Genomic DNA, 15,475 nt, shown 5'->3' with positions numbered 1-15,475 from the left:
GCCCAGCCGGTCAGCGCAGGCGGTGCGGCGATGCGGCTGGTGGGAGGAAAAGTCTCCGGGAGGCACTGACTGGTTTTGGAGCCAGGAGTGCAGCGTCCCAGCTGGGGAACATTGACGCTGGGCTTTGGACTGGCAGAGGAGGAACTGACCACGGCTTCTGCGGGCCAGACCCTCGGGGGCAATCTCTACCCAGCCAGCACACATAGGTGACACGCCCCTCGGGAATCTCAGACAAAATAGTCATCCCAAGCAAGATAAGCAACTTTGGCTATATTCCGGGGTGCTACTCTTTCCTGTTTTTCTGAACCCACCGTCCCCTTCCCAGGCGGCTTCATTAACATTGGAATTTCCTGAGCCAGAGGGAGAACGGCTCCGACTCCGCAGCTTTGCTTTCCCCTTTTTTTTTTTTTTTTTTTTGGTCTTTTCCTAATCCATTCTTCCGGCCTGAGAGAAGCAACCACAAAAAACCCAGGGACCAAAAATCCTTCCCTAACTGGACTAAAAACACAGAACCAGCTCCAGCCAAGCATATATGATCCATATCTCGGGCTTTCATCCCTACAGGGAACAAGGTGGCTATTATAATGCAAAGGAATTTCTGATAGGGATCTGCCTGCATTTTTTTTTTTTTAGCGGATTTACTGGAAAAACAAGTTTCCCAGGTCTGATATCTCTGCTTATTCAACAGAGCCCTAACTGACCCACAACAGGGAACTGAGGGTTGAAGCTCCCCCCAGACCACCTAGCCTCTTGCCTTAGGGGTCTAAGGAGGGTGACACCTAGCAATCTGTAGAGGTACTTGCATTGGGGGCCTAAGGTACAGTTGCAGAGCCCACCCACCAAGGTGCTTTAGGAACAGAGACACACCTACCTCACTGACACTTGGGGGAAGCCTGTCAGCATCCTGCCCCCCCTGGAGTGTGAACCCCAACTGCTAATAGAATCTGGTGCACACAACTAGCACCACTACTTCTCAAGGTGGATAGGTGTTAGGGTGCAGCACACACTTGATGACCTAAAATCAGATTCTGCTGAAGAATACTGAATAGACTCAGGCATATATGTCTGGCAACAGCCCAAACCAGCTGGTAATAGGTCATAAGTGATTTAAGGGCTACATCAATCAAGACAGCACAATCTAGTAGCCCATCCACGTACATTGAAAGAAAACAAAACAAGATAAGACTCAGTGAGCAAATATAGAATAAATCACTACAATATCTTAGTGATGGCTAGGACAGAGCAGTAGATATCAAACCACATAAAGAAGCAGACCATGACAGCTTCTACAACCCCCCAAACAAAAGAATCAAAATCTTTCCCAAATGAAGATACAATCCTGGAATTATCAGATACAGAACATAAAAAACTAATTTACAGAATGCTTCAAGACATCAGGGATGACCTCAGAAATGAAATAAGGCAAACTGCAGAAAAAGCCAAGGAACACACTGATAAAACAGTTGAAGAACTCAAAAAGATTATTCAAGAACATAGTGGAAAAATTAATAAGTTGCAAGAATCCATAGAGAGACAGCATGCAGAAATCCAAAAGATTAACAATAAAATTACAGAATTAGACAACGAAATAGGAAGTCAGAGGAGCATACTCAAGCAATTAGAATGCAGAATGGGAAATCTGGAGGACCAAGGAATTAACACCAACATAGCTGAAAAAAAATCAGATAAAAGAATTTTAAAAAATGAAGATACCCTAAGAATCATGTGGGACTCTATCAAGAAGGATAACATGTGTGTGATTGGAGTCCCAGAACAGGGAGGGAGGACAGAAAACACAGAGAGAATAGCTGAAGATCTGCTGACAGAAAACTTTCCTGACATCATGAAAGACGAAAGGATATCTATCCAAGATGCTCATCGAACCCCATTTAAGATTGATCCAAAAAGAAAAACACCAAGACATATTATCACCAAACTTGTCAAAACCAAAGATAAAGAGAAAATTTTAAAAGCAGCCAGGGATAAAAGAAAGGTCTCCTTCAAGGGAGAATCAATAAGAATAAGTTCAGACTACTCAGCAGAAACCATGCAGTCAAGAAGGCAATGGGATGACATATACAGAACACTGAAGGAGAAAAACTGCCAGCCAAGGATCATATATCCAGCAAAACTCTGTCTGAAATATGAGGGTGAAATTAAGATATTTACAGATAAACACAAGCTTAGAGAGTTTGCAAAAACCAAACCAAAGCTACAAGAAATACTAAAGGAAATTGTTTGGTCAGAAAACCAATAATATCAGATACCAGCACAACACAAGGTCACAGAACAGAACATCCTGATATCAACTCAAATACGGAAATCACAAAAACAAATTAAGATTAAGTAAAAAAAAAAAAATGCTCAAAACAGGGAATCATTGAAGTCAATATGTAAAAGATCACAATAACCAAAAAGAGGGACTAAATACAGGTGGCATAGAACTGCCATATGGAGAGGGATACAAGGCGATATAGGACAATACAAGTTAGGTTTTTACTTAGAAAAATAGGGGTAAATATTAAGGTAACCACAAAGAGGTATAACAACTCCATAACTCAAAATAAAAACCAAGAAAAACGTAACGACTCGGCAAACATAAAGTCAAATACTATGAAAATGAGGATCTCACAATTTACAAAGAAAAACGTCTCAGCACAAAAAAGTAAGTGGAAAAATGAAATTGTCAACAACACACTTAAAAAGGCATCAAAATGACAACACTAAACACTTACTTATCTATAATTACACTGAATGTAAATGGACTAAATGCACCAATAAAGAGACAGAGAGTCTCAGACTGGATAAAGAAACACAATCCGTCTATATGCTGCCTACAAGAGACACACCTTAGACTTAGAGACACAAACAAACTAAAACCCAAAGGATGGAAAAAAAATATATCAAGCAAACAATAAGCAAAAAAGAAGAGGAGTAGCAATATTAATTTCTGACAAAATAGACTTTAAACTTAAATCCACCACAAAGGATAAAGAAGGACACTACATAATGATAAAAGGGACAATTGACCGGGAAGATATAACCATATTAAATATTTATGCACCCAATGACAGGGCTGCAAGATACAGAAATCAAATTTTAACAGAACTGAAAAGTGAGATAGACACCTCCACAATTATAGTAGGAGACTTCAACACACCACTTTCGGAGAAGGACAGGACATCCAGTAAGAAGCTCAATAGAGACACGGAAGACCTAATTACAACAATGAACCAACTTGACCTCATTGACTTATACAGAACTCTCCACCCAACTGCTGCAAAGTACACTTTTTTTTCTAGCGCACATGGCACATTCTCTAGAATAGACCACATATTAGGTCATAAAACAAACCTTTGCAGAATCCAAAACATTGAAATATTACAAAGCATCTTCTCAGACCACAAGGCAATAAAACTAGAAATCAATAACAGAAAAACTAGGGTAAAGAAATCAAATACTTGGAAACTGAACAATACCCTGCTGAAAAAAGACTGGGCTATAGAAGACTTCAAGGAGGGAATAAGGAAATTCATAGAATGCAACGAGAATGAAAATACTTCCTATCAAAACCTCTGGGACACAGCAAAAGCAGTGCTCAGAGGCCAATTTATATCAATAAATGCACACATACAAAAAGAAGAAAGAGCCAAAATCAGAGAACTGTCCCTATAACTTGAACAAATAGAAAGTGAGCAACAAAAGAATCCATCAGGCACCAGAAGAAAACAAATAATAAAAATTAGAGCTAACTAAATGAATTAGAGAACAGAAAGACAATTGAAAGAATTAACAAAGCCAAAAGCTGGTTCTTCGAAAAATTAACAAAATTGATAAACCATTGGCTAGACTGACTAAAGAAATACAGGAAAGGAACAAATAACCCGAATAAGAAATGAGAAGGACCACATCACAACAGACCCAACTGAAATTAAAAGAATCATATCAGATTATTATGAAAAATTGTACTCTAACAAATTTGCAAACCTAGAAGAAATGGATGAATTCCTGGAAAAAAACTACCTACCTAAACTAACACAATCAGAAGTAGAACAACTAAATAGACCCATAACAAAAAAAGAGATTGAAACGGTAATCAAAAAACTCCCAACAAAAAAAGCCCTGGTCTAGATGGCCTTACTGCAGAGTTCTACCAAACTTTCAGAGAAGAGTTAACACCACTACTACTAAAGGTATTTCAAAGCATAGAAAATGATGGAATACTACCTAACTCATTCTATGAAGCCACCATCTCCCTGATACCAAAACCAGGTAAAGACATCACAAAAAAAGAAAATTACAGACCTATATCCCTCATGAACATAGATGCAAAAATCCTCAACAAAATTCTAGCCAATAGAATTCAACAACATATCAAAAAAATAATTCACCATGACCAAGTGGGATTCATGCTAGGTATGCAGGGATGGTTCAACATTAGAAAAACAAAAATCACTTGGATTCCTCTACATCAACAAGAAGAACATCGAAGAGCAAATCACCAAATCAATACCATTCACAGTAGCCCCCAAGAAGATAAAATACTTAGGAATAAATCTTACCAAAGATGTAAAAGACCTATACAAAGAAAACTACAAAGCACTACTACAAGAAATTAAAAAGGACATACTTAAGTGGAAAAACATACCTTGCTCATGGATAGGAAGACTTAACATAGTAAAAATGTTTATTCTACCAAAAGCCATCTATACATACAATGCACTTCCGATCCAAATTCCAATGTCATTTTTTAATGTGATAGAGAAACAAATGACCAATTTCATATGGAAGGGAAAGAAGCCTCGGATAAGCAAAGTATTACTGAAAAAGAAGAAGAAAGTGGGAGGCCTCACTCTACCCGATTTCAGAAACTATTATACAGCCACAGTAGTCAAAACAGCCTGGTACTGGTACAACAACAGACACATAGACCAGTGGAACAGAATTGAGAACCCAGATATAAATCCATCCACATATGAGCAGCTGATATTTGACAAAGGCCCAGTGTCACTTAATTGGGGAAAAGATAGTCTTTTTAACAAATGGTGCTGGCATAACTGGATATCCATTTGCAAAAAAATGAAACAGGACCCATACCTCACACCATGCACAAAAACTAACTCCAAGTGGATCAAAGACCTGAACATAAAGACTAAAACGATAAAGATCATGGAAGAAAAAATACGGACAACCTTAGGAGCCCTAATACAAGGCATAAACAGAATACAAAACATTACCAAAAATGACAAAGAGAAACCAGATAACTGGGAGCTCCTAAAAATCAAACACCTATGCTCATCTAAAGACTTCACCAAAAGAGTAAAAAGACCACCTACAGATTGGGAAAGAATTTTCAGCTGTGACATCTCCGACCAGCGCCTGAACTCTAAAATCTATATGATTCTGTCAAAACTCAAGCACAAAAAGACAAACAACCCGATCAAGAAGTGGGCAAAGGATATGAACACACACTTCACTAAAGAAGATATTCAGGCAGCTAACAGATACATGAGAAAATGCTCTCGATCATTAGCCATTAGAGAAATGCAAGTTAAAACTACGATGAGATTCCATCTCACTCCAACAAGGCTCGCATTAATCCAAAAAACACAAAATAATAAATGTTGGAGAGGCTGCGGAGAGATTGGAACTCTTATACACTGCTGGTGGGAATGTAAAATGGTACAACCACTTCAGAAATCTATCTGGCGTTATCTTAAACAGTTAAAAATAGAACTACCATACAACCCAGAAATCCCACTCCTCGGAATATACCCTAGAGAAATAAGAGCCTTCACACAAACAGATATATGCACACCCATGGTTTATTGCAGCTCTGTTTACAATAGCAAAAAGCTGGAAGCAACCAAGGTGTCCATCAACGGAAGAATGGTTAAATAAAAAGAATACTACGCATCGATAAAGAACAGTGACGAATCTGTGAAACATTTCATAACATGGAGGAACCTGGAAGGCATTATGCTGAGTGAAATTAGTCAGAGGCAAAAGGACAAATATTGTGTAAGACCACTATTATAAGATCTTGAGAAATAGTATAAACTGAGAAGAACACATACTTTTGTCGTGCGAGGTGGGGAGGGAGGGAGGGTGGGAGATGGTTTTTTACTGATTAGTTAGTAGCTAAGAACTGCTTTAGGTGAAGGGAAGGACAATACTCAATACATGGAAGGTCAGCTCAACTGGACTGGACCAAAAGCAAAGAAGTTTCCAGGATAAACTGAATGCTTCAAAGGTCAGCGGAGCAAGGGCAGGGGTTTGGGGACCATGGTTTAAGGGGACTTCTAAGTCAATTGGCAAAATAATTCTATTATGAAAACATTCTGCATCCCACTTTGAAATGTGGCGTCTGGGGTCTTAAATGCTAACAAGCGGCCATCTAAGATGCATCAATTGGTCTCAACCCACCTGGAGCAAAGGAGAATGAAGAACACCAAGGTCAAACGATAACTAAGAGCCCAAGAGACAGAAAGGGCCACATGAACCAGAGACCTACATCATCCTGAACCAAAAGAACTAGTTGGTGCCCGGCCACAATTGATGACTGCCCTGACAGGGAGCACAACAGAGTACCCCTGAGGGAACAGGAGATCAGTGGGATACAGACCCCAAATTCTCACAAAAAGACCATACTTAATGGTCTGACTGAGACTAGAGGAATCCCGGCAGTCATGGTCCCCAAACCTTCTGTTGGCCCAGGATAGGAACCATTCCCGAAGACAACTCATCAGACATGAAAGGGACTGGACAGTGGGTAGGAGAGAGATGCTGATGAAGAGTGAGCTATTTATATCAGGTGGACACTTGAGACTGTGTTGGCATCTCCTGTCTGGAGGGGGGATGGGAGGATAGAGAGAGTTGGAAGCTGGCAAAATTGTCACGAAAGGAGAGACTGGAAGGGCTGACTCATTAGGGGGGAGCAAGTGGGAGTACAGAGTAAGGTGTATATAAACTTATATGTGACAGTCTGACTTGATTTGTAAACGTTTACTTGAAGCGCAATGAAAGTTAAAAAAAAAAAAAAAATGGATCATAGACCTAAACATAATAGCTAAGGCTATAAAACCTCAGGAAGAACACATAGAAGAAAATCTTTATGACTTGGGTTAAGCGAGGAGTTCTCGGATACTACAACAAAAACACAACTCACACAAGAAAAAAAATTGTTAAATGTCCTCGCTTAAAATTAAAAACTCTTGGGCTTTAAAAGACACCACTAATACAATTAAAAGACAAGCCACAGACTGGGAGAATATATCCACAGATCACAGTTCTGAAAGAAAATTTTTATCCAGCTTGTATAAAGGATATTTAGAATTCAATTAGAAGACAAACAACCAAATTCAAAAACGGGCAGAAGATTTTAAAAACATTTCAAGGAAGGTATAAAAAACCAAACTCGTTGCCGTCAAGTCGATTGCAACTTATAGCAATCCTATAGGACAAAGTAGAACTGCCCCATAGAGTTCTCAAGGAACATCCGGTGGATTCGAACTGCTGACCTTTTGGTTAACAGCCGTAGCACTTAATCACTATGTCACCAAGGTTCGCAAGGAAGGAATAGCTAGTAATAGCTAATAAGTGCATAGGAATCCCTGAGTAGTGCAAACAGTTAATATGCTAAGCTGCTGAAAGGTTACTGGTCCAAGTCCACCCACATGTGCTTTGGAAGAAAGGCCTGGTGATGTTCCAAAAAATCAGCCATTAAAAACTCAATAGAGCACAGTTCTACTGTGATACACATGGGGTCACCATGAGTTGAAATCAACTTGATGGCAATGGGTTACTGGTAAATAAGTGCATGAAAAATGCTCAACAACATTAGTCATTACTGAAATCCAAATTAAAACCTCCATGTGATACCACTACATATATACTAAACCAAAAAACTCAACCCACTGCTGTTGAGTTGATTCCCACTCATAGTGACTCTATAGGACAGAGTAGAACAGCTTCATAGGGTTTCCAAGCCTGTAATCTTTGCAGAAGCAGACTGCCTCATGTTTCTTCCGTGCAGCAACTAGTAGGTTCAAACAGCAACCAAGTGCTTTAACCAATGCTCCACCAGGGCTCCTTCACCTACACGTTAGAATATTATAATCTAAAAATTAGATAAAGTGTTGACAAGGATGCAAACAAAACTGCAACTCTTATTCACTGCTGGTGGGAATATAAAACAGTACAGGCACTTTGGAAGACAGTTTGACAATTTCTTTAAAATTCACCATAAAATACCACTAAAAAAAAAAAGTTGCCTTCGATCAACACCAACTCATGGCAACCCCACGTGTGTCAGAGTAGAACTATGCTCCACAGGGTTTTTAGTGGTTGGTTTTTTGGAAGGTTGCCAGGCTTTTCTTCCTAGGCACCTCTAGGTGGGCTCAAGCCTCCAATCTTTTGGTTAGCAGCTGAGTGCATTAACCATTTGCCTCATCCAGGGACTTTAAAATTACCATATTACCCAGCAATTTCACTTATAGGAAACTACCCAAGGAAATAAAACATATATCCACCTGAATACTTTTAAGCAAATATTCATATCACCATTATTCATAGTAGCCAAACTGGAAACAATCTAAATATCTATCAGCTGGTGAGTAGATAATTAAAACATTGTATATCTACATAATATAAAAAAATAAAATAAAATAATTTTTTTTTTTATATCTACATAGTAGAACACCATTAAGCAATAAAAAGAAACTACAGATACATACTACCACCTGGGTGAACCTTAAAAACATTATGCCAAGTGAAAAAAGTCAGACACAAAAGATGACATATTGTATGATTCTATTTATATGAAATGTCCAAAAAAAAGGCAGATTTACAGAGACAGAAATTAGAGGGAATAGGGATTGACTGTAAATCGGCATAAGGGAAATACTTGGGGGTAAAGCAAGCATTCTGAAATTGGTTTATTGTTATGGTTGTGCAACTCTATAAATGTACTAAAAATCATTGAATTATACATTTGCAAAGGGTGAATTTTATGATATATAAATTACACCTCAATAAAACTGCTAAAAGAAAAAAAATACCACATTTCTATTATGGGATCCAAAAATCACCAGTCCTTGTGTCTTAATGAACTTGAATCTATAAGATTACCGGCTGGAGCAGTGATCAATATTTTTAATACACTTTTTTTTTTTTTCCACTGTGCTTTAAGTGAAAGTTTACAGCTCAAGTTAGTTTCTCATACAAAAATTTATACACACGTTTTTATATGGCCCGAGTTGCTATCCCTATGACAGCACACTCCTTCTTCCACCCCGGATTTCCTGTGTTCGTTTAATATGCCTCCAGATATGAGGTGCCCATTTAGTCTCATGTATCTACTTGAACTAAGAAGCACACTCTTCACAAGTATCATTTTATGTCTTATAGTCCAGTCTAATCTTTGGAGAGTTGGCTTTAGGAATGGTTTTAGTTCCGGGTTAACAGAGAGTCTGGGGGCCATGTCCTTTGGGGTCCTCCAGTCTCAATCAGACCATCAAGTCTGAACTTTTTACTAGAATTTGAGTTCTGCACCTCACTTTTCTCCACCTCTGTCAGAGACTCTCTGTTGTGTTCCCTGTCAGGACAGTCATTCAGAGTTAATACATTCTTTCATGTAAGAAGTTTCCCAATATACTCACATTTTAAATAGTTCTATATGATATTGAACTATTATATATAATTTTTAAATTGATACACACAAAAATATTTCAAAACAATAATATAAAAAAGTTTTTAAGGAAATTCTATTATATTTCCCAGGCCCATTAGACCATCTTATACAATCCACTTTGGAGGATCTTTTTATTAATTCATTCCAGAACTTGGAACAATGCCAGAATGTGGTTACATATTTTTTAAATAGGAACCTCCTTAGAAATACCTGAAAAATAGAGTACATTACTAGCAGAGCTGTGATTCTTTCAGAATATCTCTATTTTTCGTATGTTTCAAAAAATTAGAACCAAACTTTATTTAATAGTTACAGGTAACTATAATGGCATCTGTAGGAGAAAGATGTGGCAGTCTGCTTCCATAAAGATTTACAGTCTTGGAAACCTTATAAGACAGTTCTAGCTGTCCTAAGGTTCGCTATCAGTTGGAATCGACTCAGTGGCAGTGGGTTTGGTTTGGTTTGGTTTTGGTATAATGACATTGATTTGGTAATTTCTATTCTAAATTCTACTCTAAAGTGTAACATCATTGTACATACAGAAAACCATCCTGTTCTGTTTTTGTCTCTAGAATTCATTCTAAATATCATACTCTATTTACCCTCTCCTCCATAGATCTTTTAATACCCTGTGGACAAAAGCAATAAAATATTGACCTTATAATTGCCACGTGTGCATAACAAGACATAAATTGAAGCTAAAATGTATCAGTCGAACCATCTAGTCTGTTTCTTGGACACTGTGGAATTTTTCTCTGCAATCCACTAATTATTAAAATACCAACTTCTTTTTTGAATAAGCACATATCTAAGACATCCTACGTCTTTAGATTTTCTACAGCCTTCTTTTTCTTTTCCTATTGGGGCAGTTCTACTCTGTCCTATAGGGTCGCTATGAGTTGGAATCGACTCGACGTCAGTGGGTTTGGTTTTGGCTTTTTGATTGCTCGTATAAATCCCTCATTCTCTTGAACAAAATCTCAACAGCAATTGAACTCTAGAAATTGTAACTAACCTTAGTAATCTACTTTGAAATACTAAATCAAGATCTCTTTCCCTCCACTGATGAATATTTACTCCTTCACATTTGCTCAGTGATCGTTTTTTTCATTTTGTCACCTAGAGGCTACAAATCTTAATACTGATAATCTGCCCATGGATAACACTTGAGTGTTGATCTTATTAAAGTTCAAAATCAAATAGAGCTAGAATAATGAAATTTGAAGAAATTCCCTCTAACTAGATATGCTCCCTGTATAAAATTAAATGGCAAACTAATTATTTCTAAATAAAAACTATAGATTGCAAAAGAGTTATTTACTCAATTTCAGTATAAATACTAACTTTAAGAAAGTTTTTTTAAATTAAATATTTTGTAGAAACCCATCATAAGGTTTAAAATGTGAAAGTTCATTATAATTTATTTGCATTAAGATAACAAAGTTCACTTAATGCTACGAAATGATAGTCTACATCAAAATAGATTTTAGATTCCAAGCCATTAAATATTCCAATCATTTTTAAAGTCAGAAATTATAAGTAACAAAATAAAAAACAGTATTGGATCATAACCCAAGTATAAAATAAATATATGAGAATCCATACTAATACAAATAAATTCTTGAAGAAGAAAAAGGAGGAAGGGGAGACAAATATTTCTTTAAAAGAATTTCAAATTTTGTATTTCTATATATATAATATACATATATATGTGATATATAAGATCTATAAATATATATGTATATATACATACATATATCTCATCGTAAGTTGGAATAGACTTGTCAGCAACTAACAACATATAGACACACACACATGCACACATATGCACACCTCCAGAAGGTCGAACTTAATGTCCCCTCACTGGGTTTACTGAGCATAAAAAGATTAAAAAAAAAGCCTAGGCAGTATTTAGTGAGTTACCTCCAAAGAACTCTTCCAAAGACTATGCAAACGGATAAATAGAAACTTTACAGTGAGAAGCCTAGCATACACTAAGTGAACCAAGTCATCAGGGTTAACATGACAAGTGATAAGTCATGATGATTCCATGTACCCTCTGAAACAATGTGATGAGAAAGGCATTTCACCTCTTGTATTCTTCCCCAAAAAACATAAATGCAAACTAGCCATGAGAATAACATCACGGACTCAAACTGAAAGACATTCTTCATAATATTTTGACAAGTACTCTTCAAAACTTTCAAGGTCATAAAAACAAGGAAAAACTAAGAAACCTTCACCAAGCAGAAGAAACTCTAAAAACATCACAACTAAATGTAGTATATCCTGGATGAGATCCTGGAACTGAATGAGGATAGTAGAAAAAAATTAGTGGAATCCAAATAAGGTGTGGAGTTTACTTAATAGTAATGTACTGATATTAGTTTTGAATTTTGTCAACCATACCATAGTCATGTAAGATGTTAACATTAGGGGCAACTGGCTGAGGTACATGAGAACTCTGTACTATCTTTGTAACACTTCTGTAAACCTAAAGTATTCCAAAATAAAAATTTATTTTACAATTATCGTATAAGTAGCTGAACACGTGTAAAGCGTTCACCCAAATCAGTGACAAGTGCCTGGTCCTATGTCATCCCCATGATTGGTTGAGGATCAGACCATTGTGATCCACAGGGTTTCATTGGCTGGCTTTTAGAAGTAGATTATCAGGCCTTTCTTCCTAGTCCATCTTAGCCTGAAGTTCTGCTGAGACCTATTCAGCATCATGACAATACACAAGCCTGTACTGACAGACGGGCAGTGGCTGTGCTTGAGGTGGACTGGCCAGGAATCAATCCCATAGAAGGTGAGAATTCTATCACTGAGCTACCATTGTCCAACCCAGAGTGCCCTTAGAGTCTTCCAAATACATCGAAGAAAGAGAATGTGAAAGGGCTCTAGCCACTAAGTACTGGGTTCACTCTTGTCCCTCACAAGACAGTCACAGAAATGTTCCTATCTTCCTCTGCCTCCAAGTATTTTCTCCCCCTGCTGAATTACAGTCTAGTTCTCCCTGGCTTCACTACTCTACTCTGGCCCCCTGCCTCCCAGCTTCAGAAGAGACCTAGTCACCAAATGCCTAGCTATACAGTATCGTTACAATCCAAATATCAGCTCTTATATCTAACTGAAAACTAGCTTTGGAAACGATTTTAACAAAAGAACCTGGTCATTCTTCTGTAGTGAAAGAGTTCCCTTAAAACATTATACGGATACTGCAAAACAAGAAGATCAGGACATCAACTGTATTTTAATCTCCTTAATTTGTTGTTGTTGTTATTAGGTGTCCTCCAGTCAGTTCTGACTCATAACAACACTATGTACAACAGAACGAAACACTGTCCAGTCCTGTGCCATACTCACAGTCATTGTTATGCTTGAGCCCACTGTTGCAGCCACTCTGTCAATTCATCTTCCTTGAGGGTCTTCCTTTTCTTTGCTGACTGTCCACTTACAAAACATGATTTCCTTCTCCAGGGACTGGTCTCTCCTGATGACATGTCCAAACTACATGAGATGAAGTTTTGCCTTCCTTGCTTCTAAGGAGCGTTCTGGCTGTACTTCTTTCAAGACAGGTTTGTTTGTTCTTTTGGCAGTCCATAATATATTCAACATTCTTCTCCAACACCATAACCCAAAGGCATAAATTCTTCTTGGTCTTCCTTATTCATTGTCCAGCTTTCTCATGCATATGAGGTGATTGAAAATATCATGGCTTGGGTCAGGCACACCTTAGTCCTCAAAGTGACATCTTTGCTTTCCAAAACTTTAATGAGGTCTTTTGCAGCAGATTTGCCCAATGCAATATGCCGTTTGATTTCTAACTGCTGCTTCCGTAGGTGTTGATTGTGGATCCAGGTAAAATGAAATTCTTGTCAACTTCAATCCCTGTTTATCATGACGTTGCTTATTGTTCCAGTCGTGAAGATTGTTGTTTTCTTTCTGTTTAAGTGTAATCCATACTGAAGGCTGTGGTCTTTGATCTTCATCAGTAAGTGCTTCAAGTCCTCTTCACTTCCAGCAAGCAAGGTTGTGTCTTCTGCATAACACAGGTTGTTAAGGAGTCTTCCTCCGATCCTGATAACACATTCTTCTTCATATAGTCCAGCTTCTCAGATTATTTGCTCAGCACACAGATTGAATAAGTATGGTGAAAGGATACAACACCGATGCACACATTTCTTGACTTTAAGCCATGCAGTATCCCCTTGTTCTGCTCAAATGACTGCCTCCTGGTCTATGTACAGGTTCCTCATGAGCACAATTAAGTGTTCGAGAATTCCCACTCTTTGCAATGTTATCCATAATGTATTATGATCCACAGTTGAATGCCTTTGCATAGTCAATAAAACACAGGTAAACATCTTTCTGGTATTCTCTGCTTTCAGCCACGATCCATTTGACATCACCAATGATATCCCTGGTACCACGACCTCTTCTGAATCTGGCTTGGATTTCTGGCAGCTCCCTGTTGATGTACTGCTGCAACTGTTTTTGAATAATCTTCAGCAAAATTTTACTTGTGTGTAATGTTAATGACATTGTTCGATAATTTCCACATTCAGTTCAATCACCTTTCCTTGGAATAGGCATAAATATGGATCTCTTACAGTTGACCAGGTAGCTGTCTTCCAGATTTCTTGGCAGAGGCCAGTGAGCACTTCCAGCACTGCATCCGTTTGTGCAAACATCTCAATTGGTATTCCGTCAATTCCTGGAGTTTTGTTTTTCACCAATGCTTTCAGTGCAGTTTGGACTTCTTCGTTCAGTATCATTGGTTCTTGATCATATGCTACCTTCTGAAATGACTGAATGTCAACCAATTCTTTTTGGTAAAGCGACTCTGTACATTTCTTACAACTTCTTTTGATGTTTCCTGCATCATTCAGTATTTTGCCCATGGAGTTTTCACTACTGCCACTCAAGGTTTGAATTTTCTCTTCAGTTCTTTCAGCTTGAGAAATGCTGAACATGTTCTTTCCTTTTGGTTTTCTAATTCCAGGTTTTTGCACAAGTGATTATAATACTTTGTCTTCTGGAGCTACCCTTTGAAATCTGTTCGGCTCTTTTACTTCATCATTTCTTCCATTCAATTTAGCTATTCTACATTCAAGACCAAGTTTCAGAGTCTCTTCTGACATCCATTTTGGTCTTTCTTTCCTGTCTTTTTAATGACCTCTTGCTTTCTTCATTTACGATGTGTTTGATGTCATTCCACAACTTGTCTGGTCTTCGGTCATTAATGTTCAATCTGCCAAATGTATTCTTGAGATGGTCTCTAAATTCAGGTAGGATATATTCAAGGTTGCACTTTGGCTCTCGTGGACCAGCTCTAATTTTCTTCAGCTTCGGCTTGAAATTGTATACGAGGAATTAATGGTCTGTTTCACATTTGGCACCTGGCCTTGTTCTGACTGATGATATTCAGCATTTCCATCGTCTCTTTCCACGGATATAGTCGATTTTATTCCTGTGTGTTCCATCCAGTGAGGTACACATGTATTGTCATCATTTATGTTGTTGAAAAAAAGGTATTTGCAATAAAGAAGTTAGTCTTGCAAAATTCTATCATGCGATCTCTGGTATCATTTCTATCATCCTCTAACTAGTTTTAACAAATATGAACTAAAAATTTCCAAGTTACTGGGGATCCATTTGATTCTACAATAGCTAAGTAAATCACCATTTACAAGCAGATTTTATTCCAACAGCTCATTTATAAGACAATTATTTGAAAATCTGATTGTATTTTTTTTGGAGCTTGCTATATAAGCATTG

This window comes from Elephas maximus, chromosome 1 (assembly GCF_024166365.1).
Source record: "Elephas maximus indicus isolate mEleMax1 chromosome 1, mEleMax1 primary haplotype, whole genome shotgun sequence".
Lineage (NCBI taxonomy): Eukaryota > Metazoa > Chordata > Mammalia > Proboscidea > Elephantidae > Elephas > Elephas maximus.
The sequence above is the reverse complement of the archived record's forward strand: the minus strand, read 5'-3'. Positions refer to the sequence as shown.